Source organism: Amaranthus tricolor, chromosome 3, assembly GCF_026212465.1.
Source record: "Amaranthus tricolor cultivar Red isolate AtriRed21 chromosome 3, ASM2621246v1, whole genome shotgun sequence".
NCBI classification, from domain to species: domain Eukaryota; kingdom Viridiplantae; phylum Streptophyta; class Magnoliopsida; order Caryophyllales; family Amaranthaceae; genus Amaranthus; species Amaranthus tricolor.
Genome location: NC_080049.1, coordinates 9414543 through 9428603, shown reverse-complemented (window position 1 = coordinate 9428603; position 14061 = coordinate 9414543).

Sequence of the window (14061 nt, the reverse complement as noted above, 5' to 3'; positions counted from 1 at the left end):
AGTAGTTGAAGGATTAGCTCACTCATTATTTATGCAACTCCACAATCTACTATTTTATTAATGTGGGACCTTGTTTCATATGTGAAGTATTTTCAACACTCCCCCTCACATGTGAGCCACATTATACCAAGAACCATCTTCGGCTCTGATACCATATTAGGCAGTGATGATTCATCACATAATTTCACTGTGGCCCACAAACCCACGGGTCAAGATTGTTGATTTGCATAAACACTGGGTGAGGTTCATTGTTTTCCAAAACCATATGATAGTATAAGGATTAACTCATCCAATATATATTATATATAAGTGTACAATCTATTATTTTATTGATGTGAAATCCTGTCTCATGTTTAATAATTCATCGTGTTCAAGTTTAATAGTTTCTATTTTGTTATTGTAATTGCTCTGTAGATTACTTACTCAATTTTGTAATTTATAAATAATATATGAAAATGTAGACAATAGTATAAGGTATTTAATAGGCTAAGTTTACAAATACCAACCTCCCTTCATTTTAGACTTCAGTGGCAAAATAAAAGTTAGAAATTTTTTTTAAAGGTTTTGTGCTACTTTAAAAATTATGATATTTTTCTAACATTTTTATATTTTTAAACACTAAACATATGATACGTAATTCAATAATTAGGCCCTTAGTATTTCAGGACTCTGTGCGGTTGAATATGTTGAACATACTCAGAACCTCTCTGGTTAAACTATATCAAACACATAAGTGAAAAGGCAAATTTACTTTGAAGTTTTTGTTTTGGCACTTTACGGTCATCTGAAATGTTTATTGAAGTATTCGGGGTTCGATAATATGTAAAGTAAATATGATAATAAAATGACTAATCAAATAATCTAATTAAAAAAGATTGTAAAATTTCACATGGCATTCTCATAGAGATTTTCCTATGAAATATTTCTTACCAAACTTAAAGTCAACTTAATTAAATATGTTATTTTAAATTTTCTTAGAACATATATTTGCTTTTTTATGTTAAAGTATTTGCTAATTAATAAAGTTTATTGATTAAAATTTTAATTTCTAAAATATTTTATCAAGAATTAAAAGATACATGACAATTAAAAAATTATTTTGAAAATAATAAAGAATCATTATTATGATGTTGGAAGATTACCCAAATTTGTCTAAAAAAATATGAGAACTAAATTAATACTTATAGTAACAATCAAAATTTTTTCATTAAAAGCACTATATATTCTAAAATTCTCTATCTATTTTATAATAAATAATATTATAATGATAACATGTAATTAAATTTTTATTTAAAATTTTATATTTATATATAATTTTATACTAATAATATCGTGCATTGTACGAGTTTTTATACTAATATAATATTAATATTAATAGAACTAATATGAAAAAAATTAATGCTAGTAATTATACTAATATGACTATTATTATAATAATACTATACTAATACTAATAAATAAATTGATACGATTAATATTTCTTTTAGGAATACGACTAATATTGTAGAACAACACAATATATTAAATACTATTTAAATGTTAAATCACTTACGAGAGTATGGAAATCCTCTTACAGAATTGAAAGACCAAGGACTACTATGACTCAAATAGATCCTTTTATTAGCAAAAGAATTAAGGATTTGTAAGGATATTTTGGTAATTAATTGCTAGCTAATTTTACATAAAGGGCAATTTATAGAAGGGGAGTTGGTAGCTGACATAAATTGGTGTGCAAGGGTTGCACCCACAACTAGGCATGGCCACGGGGCGGGTTACCCGGAACCGAACCGGTCCCGAACCGCTTGGAACCGGAACCGTTTGCGACAGGTTCCGAACCGCGAAACCGTGAAACCGCCGGAAAAAACCGTCGTGAACCGGGTAAAAAACCCGCGGTTTGGAACCGGAACCGGTCCAACGGTTCCATGGAACCGGAACCGGTCCGGTTGAATCGGCTCAACGGTTCCATGGAACCGGTCCGGTTGAACCGGCCCACCGGTTCCATGGAACCGGTTCGCCAAAAGTTACCGTTTATGACCGTTGAACTAGCCGTTGCATTTTTCATTATAAATACTCATCAATTTCAATCATTTTCATTCACAACTCATCTCTTCTCCTACTCTCTCTACTTAATTCTTTAATTACGCAATTATTCTCTTAATTAAATAATTAGTCTTTTAATTATTTCTTAATTTAGTTAGTTACATAATTAATTATTTATTTATTTCTTAATTCTATATTTCTATTATTACTTCAATATTATCAATCATGTCTTCATTTTGAAAAAAGCCACAAAAAAAGTTACTAAAGTGGCAAAATCATTGGGAGGTTCCAGTTCGTCCAAAAGAAAGGCCACTTCTACTCCGTCGGTATCAACAACACCTTCCATTAGTAATTATAATTATGAACATAATTATTCGGAAGGGTACGACCCGGAGTTACATAATTATGCAGAAGAAATGGAAAGAGAAATACAAATTGATGAAGAAGAAGAACAAGAAGAGGAACCAACGACCCCAATTGGGATAAATATATCTCGACAGTCATCAACAAGATCACATGAAAAACAAGGAGAACAACAACAACAAAGACAAGCTCGTGGTAAACGAGTCAATTTCCAAACTATCGGTTAGTTTTATAATTTTATTCTTCAAATTAATTAAACTTTAAATTATTTATTTATTTAATTATAGTTTTATAATTTTAATTTATTTATTTAGATGAAGATGAACCAGTAAGACAACCTTTTCCGGCAATGCCACCTCCTAGTGGTAGAGCTGTTTCACATGTGTGGTCGTATTTCACAAAAGAACCAACCGAGAATCCAGATATTTTCTTATGCACTTGTCAAATTTGTGAAAGTCAAGGAGTAAAGCCCTTAGTTTCATACAGTTTCGCCAGAGGTAAATACTTTTTAAGTTTTTTATACATACTGACATACATAATACATTGATACATTATATATTCATATTTTATAAACATTTATTTATTGTGTTTTGTGAATACGTGTTAGGTGGTGGTACGGGATCTTTTAACAAACATTTGGCAAAGAAGCATGGAATCACAAAAGAAACTCATGCAGCAAGCGGGAGCGGGACCACAAGTGGAAGCCGACAGACACAATGGGACATTCCCATCACAGGTATGCCTTTTAGATACAATCGTAATGACATGATTGATGAATTTTCTAGGTATGTAATTTGTGATGAATTGCCTTTTAACCACGGTGAAAGTAGGGCATACGAGCGTCTCAATAGAAAAACTTTGCAACCACAATATAGAGCAATCCCTAGGAGCACTCTTAAAAGACGCACAATTAAATTATACGAATCAATGCGCTATGAATTAGTTCAAATGTTTAAATCGTTTAATAGTAGGGTTAGCATAACAACTGACATTTGGTCTGCTCCCCCACATTTAGAACCTTATATGTGTGTAACAGCACACTGGATAGCTCGAAATTGGATTATGCAAAAAAGAATAATTGCTTTTGAGACAATGCTAGAAAGACATACCGGTGAAAACATAAAATATAGATTAGTAGAGATATGTAGAGAATGGAACTTATTAGATAAAATATTTTGTTGTTCAACTGATAATGCAACCGCGAACATTAAATGTATAGAACTTTTGTTTAACGAACCTGCTTTTAGTTTAATCCTTGGGGGTAGCTTATTACACATACGTTGTTGTGCGCATATAATTAACTTATCTTGCCAAGCAGGCATAAAACAATTAAGTGATTTATTAGAACCAATTAGGGATATAGTGAAATGGCTTAGGATCGGAAAGATAAAAAGACGATATAAACAATTATGTGACCAATACCAACTTAAAAAAGTGTATTGGTCATTAGATACTCCTACACGTTGGGGCTCAACCAACGATTTATTAAGAAAGGCGATTGCTTATCGCCCAGTAATAACACAACTATATAGTGAGTGTACAGATAGTTTCATAGCTGATGACACTTAGGAATTAGCTATAGGTGTACATAACATATTAGAAGCGTATGACCACGCGACTAAGATTTTTTCTTATGTTTATGAACCGAACGTTCACTTAGTAATAAGTGAATGTATTACTATTTTTTATCATCTCCTTAAATATACACATGAAGATACTAACCCAAAATTGAGGCCTATTCTTGCAGATATGATGGAAAAATGGCAAGCATATTTTACCGATTTTCCTTATATTTATGGAATCGCAACCATTTTGGACCCACGTTTTAAAACTGAGGTCCTTACTAAAGTAATAGGATTTTATTACCAATCGTTAGATCGCCCGTCTACTGATGTACATAATTATGTAGGAACATGTAAAAAATATTTAGCAGAACTCTATGATTTTTACGCTAGTGTATATAACCCGAAACGCGATATGTCTAGGCGTGCTAGCGTTTCGGCACGTCCCTCTTACTATAATTCGGTAATAGCTAACATAATGACTCAAGATGATAGTTTTGTAGGATCATCTTCTTCTTCCTCGACCTCATATTTAGAACTAGATAGTTATCTTAAACACCACTTTGAAATAGACCAAAGTATCTATGATATTTTGGAGTGGTGGAAAGAAAAATCTGTTAAATTTCCCATTTTATCGAGAATTGCAAAGGATATCCTTGCAATTCCCGCGTCAACAATTGCATCGGAGTCTGCTTTTAGTGCAGGTAGAAGAGTTTTGGACGAAAAGCGATCTCGTCTTGCTCCACATAGTATTCAAATATGTGTTTGCAAGAAAGATTGGGATCAAGCGGAGATTCGAACACAAGGACTAAGGAATGATGATGATCAAGACGACGATGATGATCCATGGATGATGATGGATACATCTGCATCATCGTCAGGAGGAGAGTCAGCGGAAGCATCTAATCAACCACATGATGATGACGAAGACGAATAGGATCAATCCGACAAACGACAACAATAAATCAACATTCAACAACTATAAATAAAAGGTATGACAAAGAACTACGTGGGCTTTGATTCTTTCGGGATACGTAGGCAGCTTAGTATTCATTTGGGTACTAGGTTCAAGTCCATTTTCTCCCTCTTTTTTTATTAATCATCTTTATCGACATTATCATTGATTCGTTTCTTATTAATTTATTTTTTTCATTCTTTTTAGTAAATATTTCAATAACGATGACAACTTGACATGCAATGAATTTCGCTAATAATCAAGTAATTATCAAAGGTACGTCCGCGATATTATAGTATTTTTTTATTATATAAATATTTAAAGAAAAAATAAAAATGGAACCGATGGTCCGACCCGCCCGTCCCGTGAGTTGGAACCGCCGGAACCGCCTCATGAACCGCCACGGAACCGTTTGGAACCGCCCGGAACCGGAACCGTTCGCGACAGGTTCCAAATGGAACCGGAACCGGGTGGAACCGGAACCGGATGGAACCGGAACGGAACCGGACCAACCCGGACCGTGGCCTTGCCTACCCACAACCCTTTACAAAAAATATAGAAGTGGTTGAAAATATATTAATTTTTGATCAAATTCTAAAATAAAAATTGGTGCTCGCAAAACTCATTCAGTCACCTTAACATTTCTCAACTTCTTCAACTCACTCTTTATCTTTAATAAATTGATTTTACATTTTTATAAACTCAATAAACATTAAATCAATTGGTAAAAGTAGAATCTTTTGGATAGTCGGCAATGTTCCACTGAAATTCCAACTGCTTAGTGTTAGTCCGAAATTCCGATTAATCTTCCATTATTTCTATGTTAGTTGAAAGGTACGACTGAATTTTCTACCAAACACTAAAAGATTTAGTTGGAACACCATCAAATAATTTTTCAACTAGCGTCTTTTAGTCGGAAATTAGTGACGTGGGAAAATAGTCGATTCAGTCGCAAATCAGTTTGGAATTCAAAATATTTATTTTTTTCGCCCACCATTAATTTTCATCTATAAATAACAAATTACATCATATTATACAAAACATCAAATACACTATTTTATTCTTCAAAAAATATCATATTTTTTCATCATACTTAAAAAAACACATCATCTCTTCATGGAGTACTTAACAAGGTATGTTATTTTTTCATATCTTATATTCATGATATTAATGTTTTAAATTTTGTTTTATGTTATATTTATGATATATGTTATTTATGTTATAAGTTAGGTTATTTATCTTATATTTATTATATATGTTATATGATATTGTATACTTCTTATATTAAATTTTGTGTTATTGGGACTTTTATTTTTAAAACTTTGTTTTGTTACTAGATTGTTTATGATGTATGTTAGGTTATTTATGTTATATTTTTTATATATGTTATTGTATAAATAAGCGTATTTTCTTAAAAATACCTTTGAACTAAATACCAATTGTTTTTCAGTTGAAAATCTTATCGACTGTTTTTCAATCGGTATTTAATCGGAAAGATATTTTATTAGTCGTTGATTATTCAGTATTTAGTCGGAAGAATATTTTATTTTTCATTTTTCTCGTAGTGATAGTTTCGTATTATTTCGTTTTGATTTTAAAATTAGTTACTTCCTCCGTTCTCTGATAAAGTTCCTATAAGAAATATTCACGTGAATTAAGAAAAATAGAATATTTTAAATAGTAGATTATTATTCAATTGAATGATAAATTTGGTAGAAGAAAGGTGGGGACCATAAATGTTAAAAAATAATTAAAATAAAATTAGTGGAAAAAATATGAGGACCACAACTAATAAAACAATATTTTTATAAAGTTAGCGGGAAATATATAAGGACCAGAAAGAATATAAAAATGTTAAAAAAAAGTTAGTGGAAGGCATGTGGGGTCCATAAGCATTATAAAAATATTAAAATGAGGATGAATAAGGTTATTTTGTCCAAAACTTGTGATATAAATAGAAAGATTATTTATGAGAACAACAAAAAAGTCCGAAAATGACAAATGAAAACTTCTTTAGGTAACAAATAGAATAATTATTTCACTAGAATGGAATTACGTATTAATGATAGAAGTTGAATGTGAAGTAGTAAAAAATATAATGTTAGATTTTTAGAATGATTTGAAGATATAATTTGAAAAGAAGAAAAATTCAGAATTTGAGATTAGATGCTTGTGCAAACGATATGATAACTGTAGAGTGAAAAATTCAGAAAAATTTAGAATTTGACAAAATTTTTTTTATTAAGTACTTTTTTAAAAAAAATTTATTAGATATTTTTTAACACTTTTTCCTTTAATTTTCTTTGGCCCTTGAAATATTCCTTGATCCGTCATTGCGTGACATTCATAAAAAAAAATTGCAGAACTGCATTGTATCATTGATCACACAAGCAATTCAACCACTGGTTTCTCCTTTTGTATTTTGCCTTTTTGCTTTTTGTCCTTTTTTTAGTAGCTTACACTTACATGCTACTTCCTCCATGATACTTACTATATACTTTCAAGCTTATTAGTGGTATCATTTATCTTGAAAGCGATTAACTTGTAAAAGGAAATATAATTAAGTGAAATCTTAATTAAATCGTTTAATTTCACAAATTTTTATAATTTTAGTTAAGTTTAGTTTAAAATATAAATGACCAAAATTACACATTAATTACATAAAAATTAAGATATAACAATTAACAAGTATAATGAAATAGAAACAAGTATTTCTTTTATTCTTTTCTTACGTATATAATATATCTTGGGACCTCAACAACTAGATAAAATTTTTAGTTGAATTGGTTTCTTAACTTGTTATCAAAAGCCAGCGTGACAAGAGGTTACGGGTTCAAAACTCAATCATCTCTCTTTTACAGTGAAATATTTACGACCATGTATGAAGAGAGCATGTGTTGCAGCCACATTTCCAGGTCAAAGAGATCTCGTGTGAGAGGCGTATTATAGTATATAACATACATTGGGATCTCTATTATCAGCTTATGTTTTTAGTTGAATTGATTCTTTGACATAATTTTCTAAGAAATTTTAACTAAAGATTAAGAAACAATGTGACCATTCAAATTGTATAAATGATATAAAAGAAAACTTGAAATGTCTAGATGAAAATAAAAGATTTTTATAGTGACTTTTCATAAATAAAAAGACATAAAATAATAAAGGCCGACTAAAAAATATAACAAAGTTGTAGAGTTAAAAGTAGGATTACTTAATGCAAATCTTAAAATTGAATTTATAAAGGGAGTAGGTGGTTGTGGAGTAGGTGGTTGTGTAATGAACTAAATAATAATTTAGGATAAGTTTCTATTTAAGTGTGGGAAGGTGATAAAGGAGTAAGTTACGTAGTTGCTGCTATCCAATAGATAAGAAAAGAAAAACTTTTATAATATTAAATTAAAAAGTAAAAGTCTTGGATTACACTATTTTTAGATGTACCAATTCAATACTGCAATTACTTTTTTGCCTATACTTGTCGAGTCAAAAGTATTTTAAATATTAGTTAGAGACTTTTAAGTTTATTAGTTTGAGAAGAATTATCATGGATTCCTACAATAACGGATACTTTCTAAAAAGAATGTATGTAACACTTGGGTTACTTTATATGAAGTAGGAGTTAATTTTGAAGACCAAATTTGTTTTAAGTTGGATAAAATTTAATGTTTTAAATTTTTAGAAAACAAATCTTATAATAATAATAATAATAATAATAATAATAATAATAATAATAATTGAATTTAAAAGAGAGTTAATAATAAGGCTGAGTAGTATATATATATATATATATATATATATATATATATATATATATATATATATATATATATATATATATATATATATATATATATATATATATATATATATATATATATATATATATATATACTTTTACAATTAAGTATTTTTAGCTCAATCGTGACCATTGATTTTTTTTATTTTAATGAAATTAACAGTGTAGAGTTGAAAATCAATGGTTAAGATTCATTTTAATTTGATGGGTTAAAAAGATGATTGTTTATTTTTATCCTTTTTCTTCTTTTTTTTAAATAAATATATATTTAATATATATTTTTTGTTTTTTATTTTACTTTTTGTATTCTCATTTTATATTAATTTTATTTATTATTTTATTTATTTATTTTATTTATTATTTTTAGAATTTTTATTTATATTTTTTTATTCTTAAAAATTTTTTAGTTATTTTTTATTTTACTTTCTCTATTTTTATTAAAATTTTATAATTTTAATTTTTTTATATTTTTTAAGTTTTTAATTTTTTTTATTTATTTATCTTTTAAATTTTTTATTTCATTTTTTATTTATTTTTCATTTATTCTATTTTTCATTTTTCATTATTTATTATTTTTAATTTTTTTATTAATTTTTTTAATTTTTAATTTTTTAATTATTTTTCTTTTTTTACAATTTTATTTTTTATTTCTTTTGATATTGTTTTTTTTTTGATTTTTTTGATTTTTATTTATTTTATTTTTTTAATTTAATTTTTGGTTTTGAATTTTTGAATTTTTTAGTTTTCTAATTTAATTATTTTAATTTTTTACGTTTTTTTAGTTTTTTTAATTTATTTTTTATGTTTTTTAATTTTAATTTTTATTTAATTTTTAATTGTAATTTTTTTTTTATTTTCTAGTTTTTTTTATTTTTTAATATTCTTTTTAATGTTTTTTAATCTTAATTTATTTATTTTTTAATTTTAAAATTTTTTAGCATTTTTGAAAATTGTTTAATTTGTTTATATTAATTGTAATTTTTTTTTCTATTTTTTTATTTTTTATTTTCCTTATTTTATTTACTTTATTTATTTATTTATTATTATCTTTTTTATTACTTTTAATATCTTTTATTTATGTTTTGCTTATTTTTTAGGGGTATATATATTTTTATAAATAGTACATAATATTATTTTAAGGTTACATATTATGATTTTAAGGTTACATTACATATTATGATTTTATAAGTAGTACATATATTTTTATAAAGAATCTCCCTCACAATTTTCTCTCTACAAACCCTTTGTTTTGGGCGATTTCATGAGCCGCCATAGGCGTTTTCATCTTGTTGCCATTGCTATGGCACAAAACAGAGGAAGACCTAGGAAGAATGTAGTGACAAAGCCGACTCAGCCTGCATCTAGAGCTTCATCTAGTTCTAGTCAGTCATCTAACGGAAATCCTAGGGCTACCCTTGTGATTTCAAAGAATTCTCCCGTTACAGTTTCAGCGCTAGTGGCTCTCACTCCGCTGCATCAACAATCATCTTGGGCAGCGGTGGTTTAGGGAAAGTCTGGTTCAGGTGCTGTACGTACACCGGCAACAGCAGCTGCTTCCATGCTTACTCCGGCAGCACCAGGTGCTTCAATGACTACTCCGGCAGCAACAGGTCCTTCTATGACTAATCTGAGAGCAACAGGTGTCCCTAAGTCTTCTGTGCCGCCCTCTGTAAGTAACTCATCTTCTAGAAAACCTATTAAGATTGGCTTTGATGATATTATTGATGAGGTTCATTATTGGGGAAATGCTGTTGTTTGCTTTGTTTTGGGTGCTAATCCCCCTTTACATGTTATGAAGGGGTATGTTAAGAGGATTTGGAAGGATCTTAGTTTTGAAAAAATTATTATGGTGGCTAAAGATGTTTTTCTTGTTCATTTTGTGGAGCAACAAGATAGAGAGATAGCGTGTGACATGAATGGCTTCATGTTTGATAAGAAACCATTCATAATTAAACCGTGGGTAGCTTCCATGTCATATGACAAAGAAAATCTCTCCACCTTATCTGTTTGGACTCGTTTTCCTGGTCTTGATGTCATGTACTGGGGTGATAGATGCTTAAGCAAAATAGCTGGAATGCTAGGGGTAGTGAAAAGGTTTTGATACAGCAACTTCTAATAGAGCCAGAGGGATGTTTGCTAGGGTTCTTATTGATATGAGTATTACTAATGAATTTCCTGATGAAGTGTGTTTTGAAAATGAACACGGTGAATTAATTACACAGTCTGTCATTTATGATAGGAAACCTTTGTGGTGCAAGAAATGTGAGCAATTAGGGCATGTGGAGGAAATTTATAAAGTCATATCTCAGCCACTTCATAAGGTAGCAGTAGAAGTTGATGGTGAGGGCTTCCAACTAGTTCAATCTAAGGCCAAATTGACACATCATCCATCCACTGTTAGGCCATTGATTCCTTCTCAATCAGGTCTGGCAGATATCTTAACTAATGCTAATGGTTTTGATGCTCTTGAAAGTGTTGAAGAAGGGATAGAAATTGCTGATGAGGAATCTAATAAAGGCACTGGGGGCTTCCCCATCCATGATCAATGAATAACATCTTATGTTGGAATGTTAGCGGCCTGAATAGGGTTACGAGGCAAAAGGAATTGTTTAGTTTTCTTGCTAGCCATAATATCTCCTTATTCAGTTTCCTTGAGACCAAGGTTAAGAGGGCTAATCTTGGTCAGTTATATCAAAATCTTTGCCCGGGTTGATGCTTTTCACATAATCTAGCTTATCATCATGGTGGTAGAATTATTTTTGGATGGAAGGGTAATGAGATGGATGTTAACGTTCTTTTTATGAGTAGCCAACTTGTTCATTTAGAGATTAACCCTGTTATAGGGGAATCCTTATGCTCTTTTGTTTTTGGGGATAGTAGTGCTATTATTCGTGCAGACTTGTTTCAACAGCTATTATCTCTTGATAATGTTGTTCCATGGGTGGTCATGAGGGATTTTAATTGCTTAGCTGGTTTGGATGAGTGTACTAGTCATGCAGTGTGTCTACAAAAAATTGTTCCTTTGCGTAGTTGTATGGATTCTTGTGCACTTCATGATTTGAGGTTCAATGGTTGTTTCTTTACTTGGTCCAATAAGAGGAGTGGGGAAGCAAGAGTGTTTAGCAAGATTGATAGTCTTTGGTAATCTGGCTTGGGAGGATGGTTTTCCTAATGCTGAAGTGACTTTTTTGTCTGAAAGGTCTTTTGATCACACGCCTATGTTGATTCAATTCATTAAACAACCCAAGGGGAAATAGCCTTTCAAGATTTTCAATCATTGGGCTGAGTAGGAGGGGTTCATTGCTAGTGTTTCAGAAGCTTGGGGAATTCTATCCAAGGCTTTAAGAGCTTTCAAATCTCTGAATAGCTCAAGCTTTTAAAGCCTATTTTGAAAGATAGATTCTAAGCACATCATCTGCAGGCTTTGGTGATTCAAGCTGAAGAAGATTTATCTAAGATTCATAATGAACTGCATATGCACCCTTGTGATCCAGTGCTTTCCTCACAGGAATGTGTAGCTGCTGTTAGGCTCCGTAAGGCTAAGAATGATTTTGGTATCTACCTTAGCCAACCGGCGAAGTTGAATTGGTTGAGATTTGGGGATGAGAATTCGCGTTATTTTCGTCAAGGTATCAGACAAAGGCAGATTGCAAATCGAGTTTTGCTTCTTTATGACAATGGGGTTCTTGTGACTGATTTCATTAAGATTCAAGAGTCTTTTGTTGCATTTTATCAACAACTTCTTTGCACTAATCTGAAATGCTGCAAGAAGATTGACATGAACATTATCAGAGAAGGACCTCTTTTGGAGCATTCACATCATGAGCAACTGTCTCTTCTTTTCTCAGAGGAAGAAATTAAGAATGCTTTATGGAGCAGTCCTGATACAAAGAGTCCAGGGCTGGATGGATATAAGTATAACAGTAAATTCTACAAGGCTTCTTGGTCGATTATTGGTGCAGATGTAGTTGATGCAATTCAACAATTTTTCAGAACTGGGAAGCTTCTCCAGGCTTGGAACACTATAGCTGTTCATCTCACTCCCAAGGTCCCTTATTGTAACAATCCAAAACTAACCAGCTAATTAAATAAGATTGATTTAAACTAATGCAGAAGCTTAAAACTTTTGTGGGGCTATTACGTTGATAATATAATCAATTACTTAACCAATTATATAATCCACTAGACATCTATCAAAGAATATAGATATCAGAGTGTTTACAACCTTTGAAATATGAAAAGAAATTACATTATAAGAATTATTTGAAACAATTTCAAATATATAAATTTCTGCAGAAATGTGGCAAAGTTTTATTTGTGAATCGGATAAACTAAAATTTTTCCTTTTGACTTAAAGTCACTCTGCAAGTTTAAAACCAACTTTTAAAATAACAACCAACCAGTGGCACATGGGCCAAACATTTCAAAATCACATCACATCGTAGGGTGGAATCTTTTCTCAAATAATCCAAAATAAGTATTTTTTTTGTTTAAAAAAAAGATTTGCTTTACTTACATTCTTATATATGATCGAAGAGATGACTTGGTTGATTATTGATCTTTACGCGTTCAGCTACTGTTGACTTCATTAATCTCAAAATCTGCCCCCACTAGGACAGGTTCAAAGAACAAAATCACATAAAACCACATAGTCAACTTATACTGAGTATACATTTATATAGCTTTAGTTTAGTACATAAAACTATGGTGAAAAGTAAACATTATAACTATATTTACACAAAATGATAGGACATTGCACTCTGCACTGTTTTCAACATTCATTTAATTGTAGCCAAACATTCCATACTATAAGTCCAAGTACACACGCATGTAGAAATTAGGATACATTATTTATATCCTACAAATCATTTTCTTTTGCAAAAACACACTACTTTTCAATACCTAATAAAAATCTTTTTCTTCTTTTTTTTGTTTTTAAAAATCAAATACTTTTCTATTTTCTTTGCAAAAACATTTGCTTTTAAAATCTTAAAATCATCAATCTATGAAATGGATAGATCTTTCTTTTCTATTTTCTTTACTAAAACTTTTCCTTTCAAAGTCTTTAAATCATAAATCTATGGAATTGAACGAACTTTCTTTTCCATCGGGCAAGCTAGGCCCATAGGATAACTATTAGACAAAGATCTCTAATGTGCACACTCCACAAACGGCCAAACCGTAGCAGAAGATCTAAGTCCGAGGTACTGATCAACGTACCCCCAACTATCATGTAGTGTCGAGATAACCCCGACGAGGTTCCAATTCCTTGAGACACCACATAGGTGATCCCAACCAATTCAAAACATTAAATCATCTATATCTTTTCTATAACCATTCTATGATTT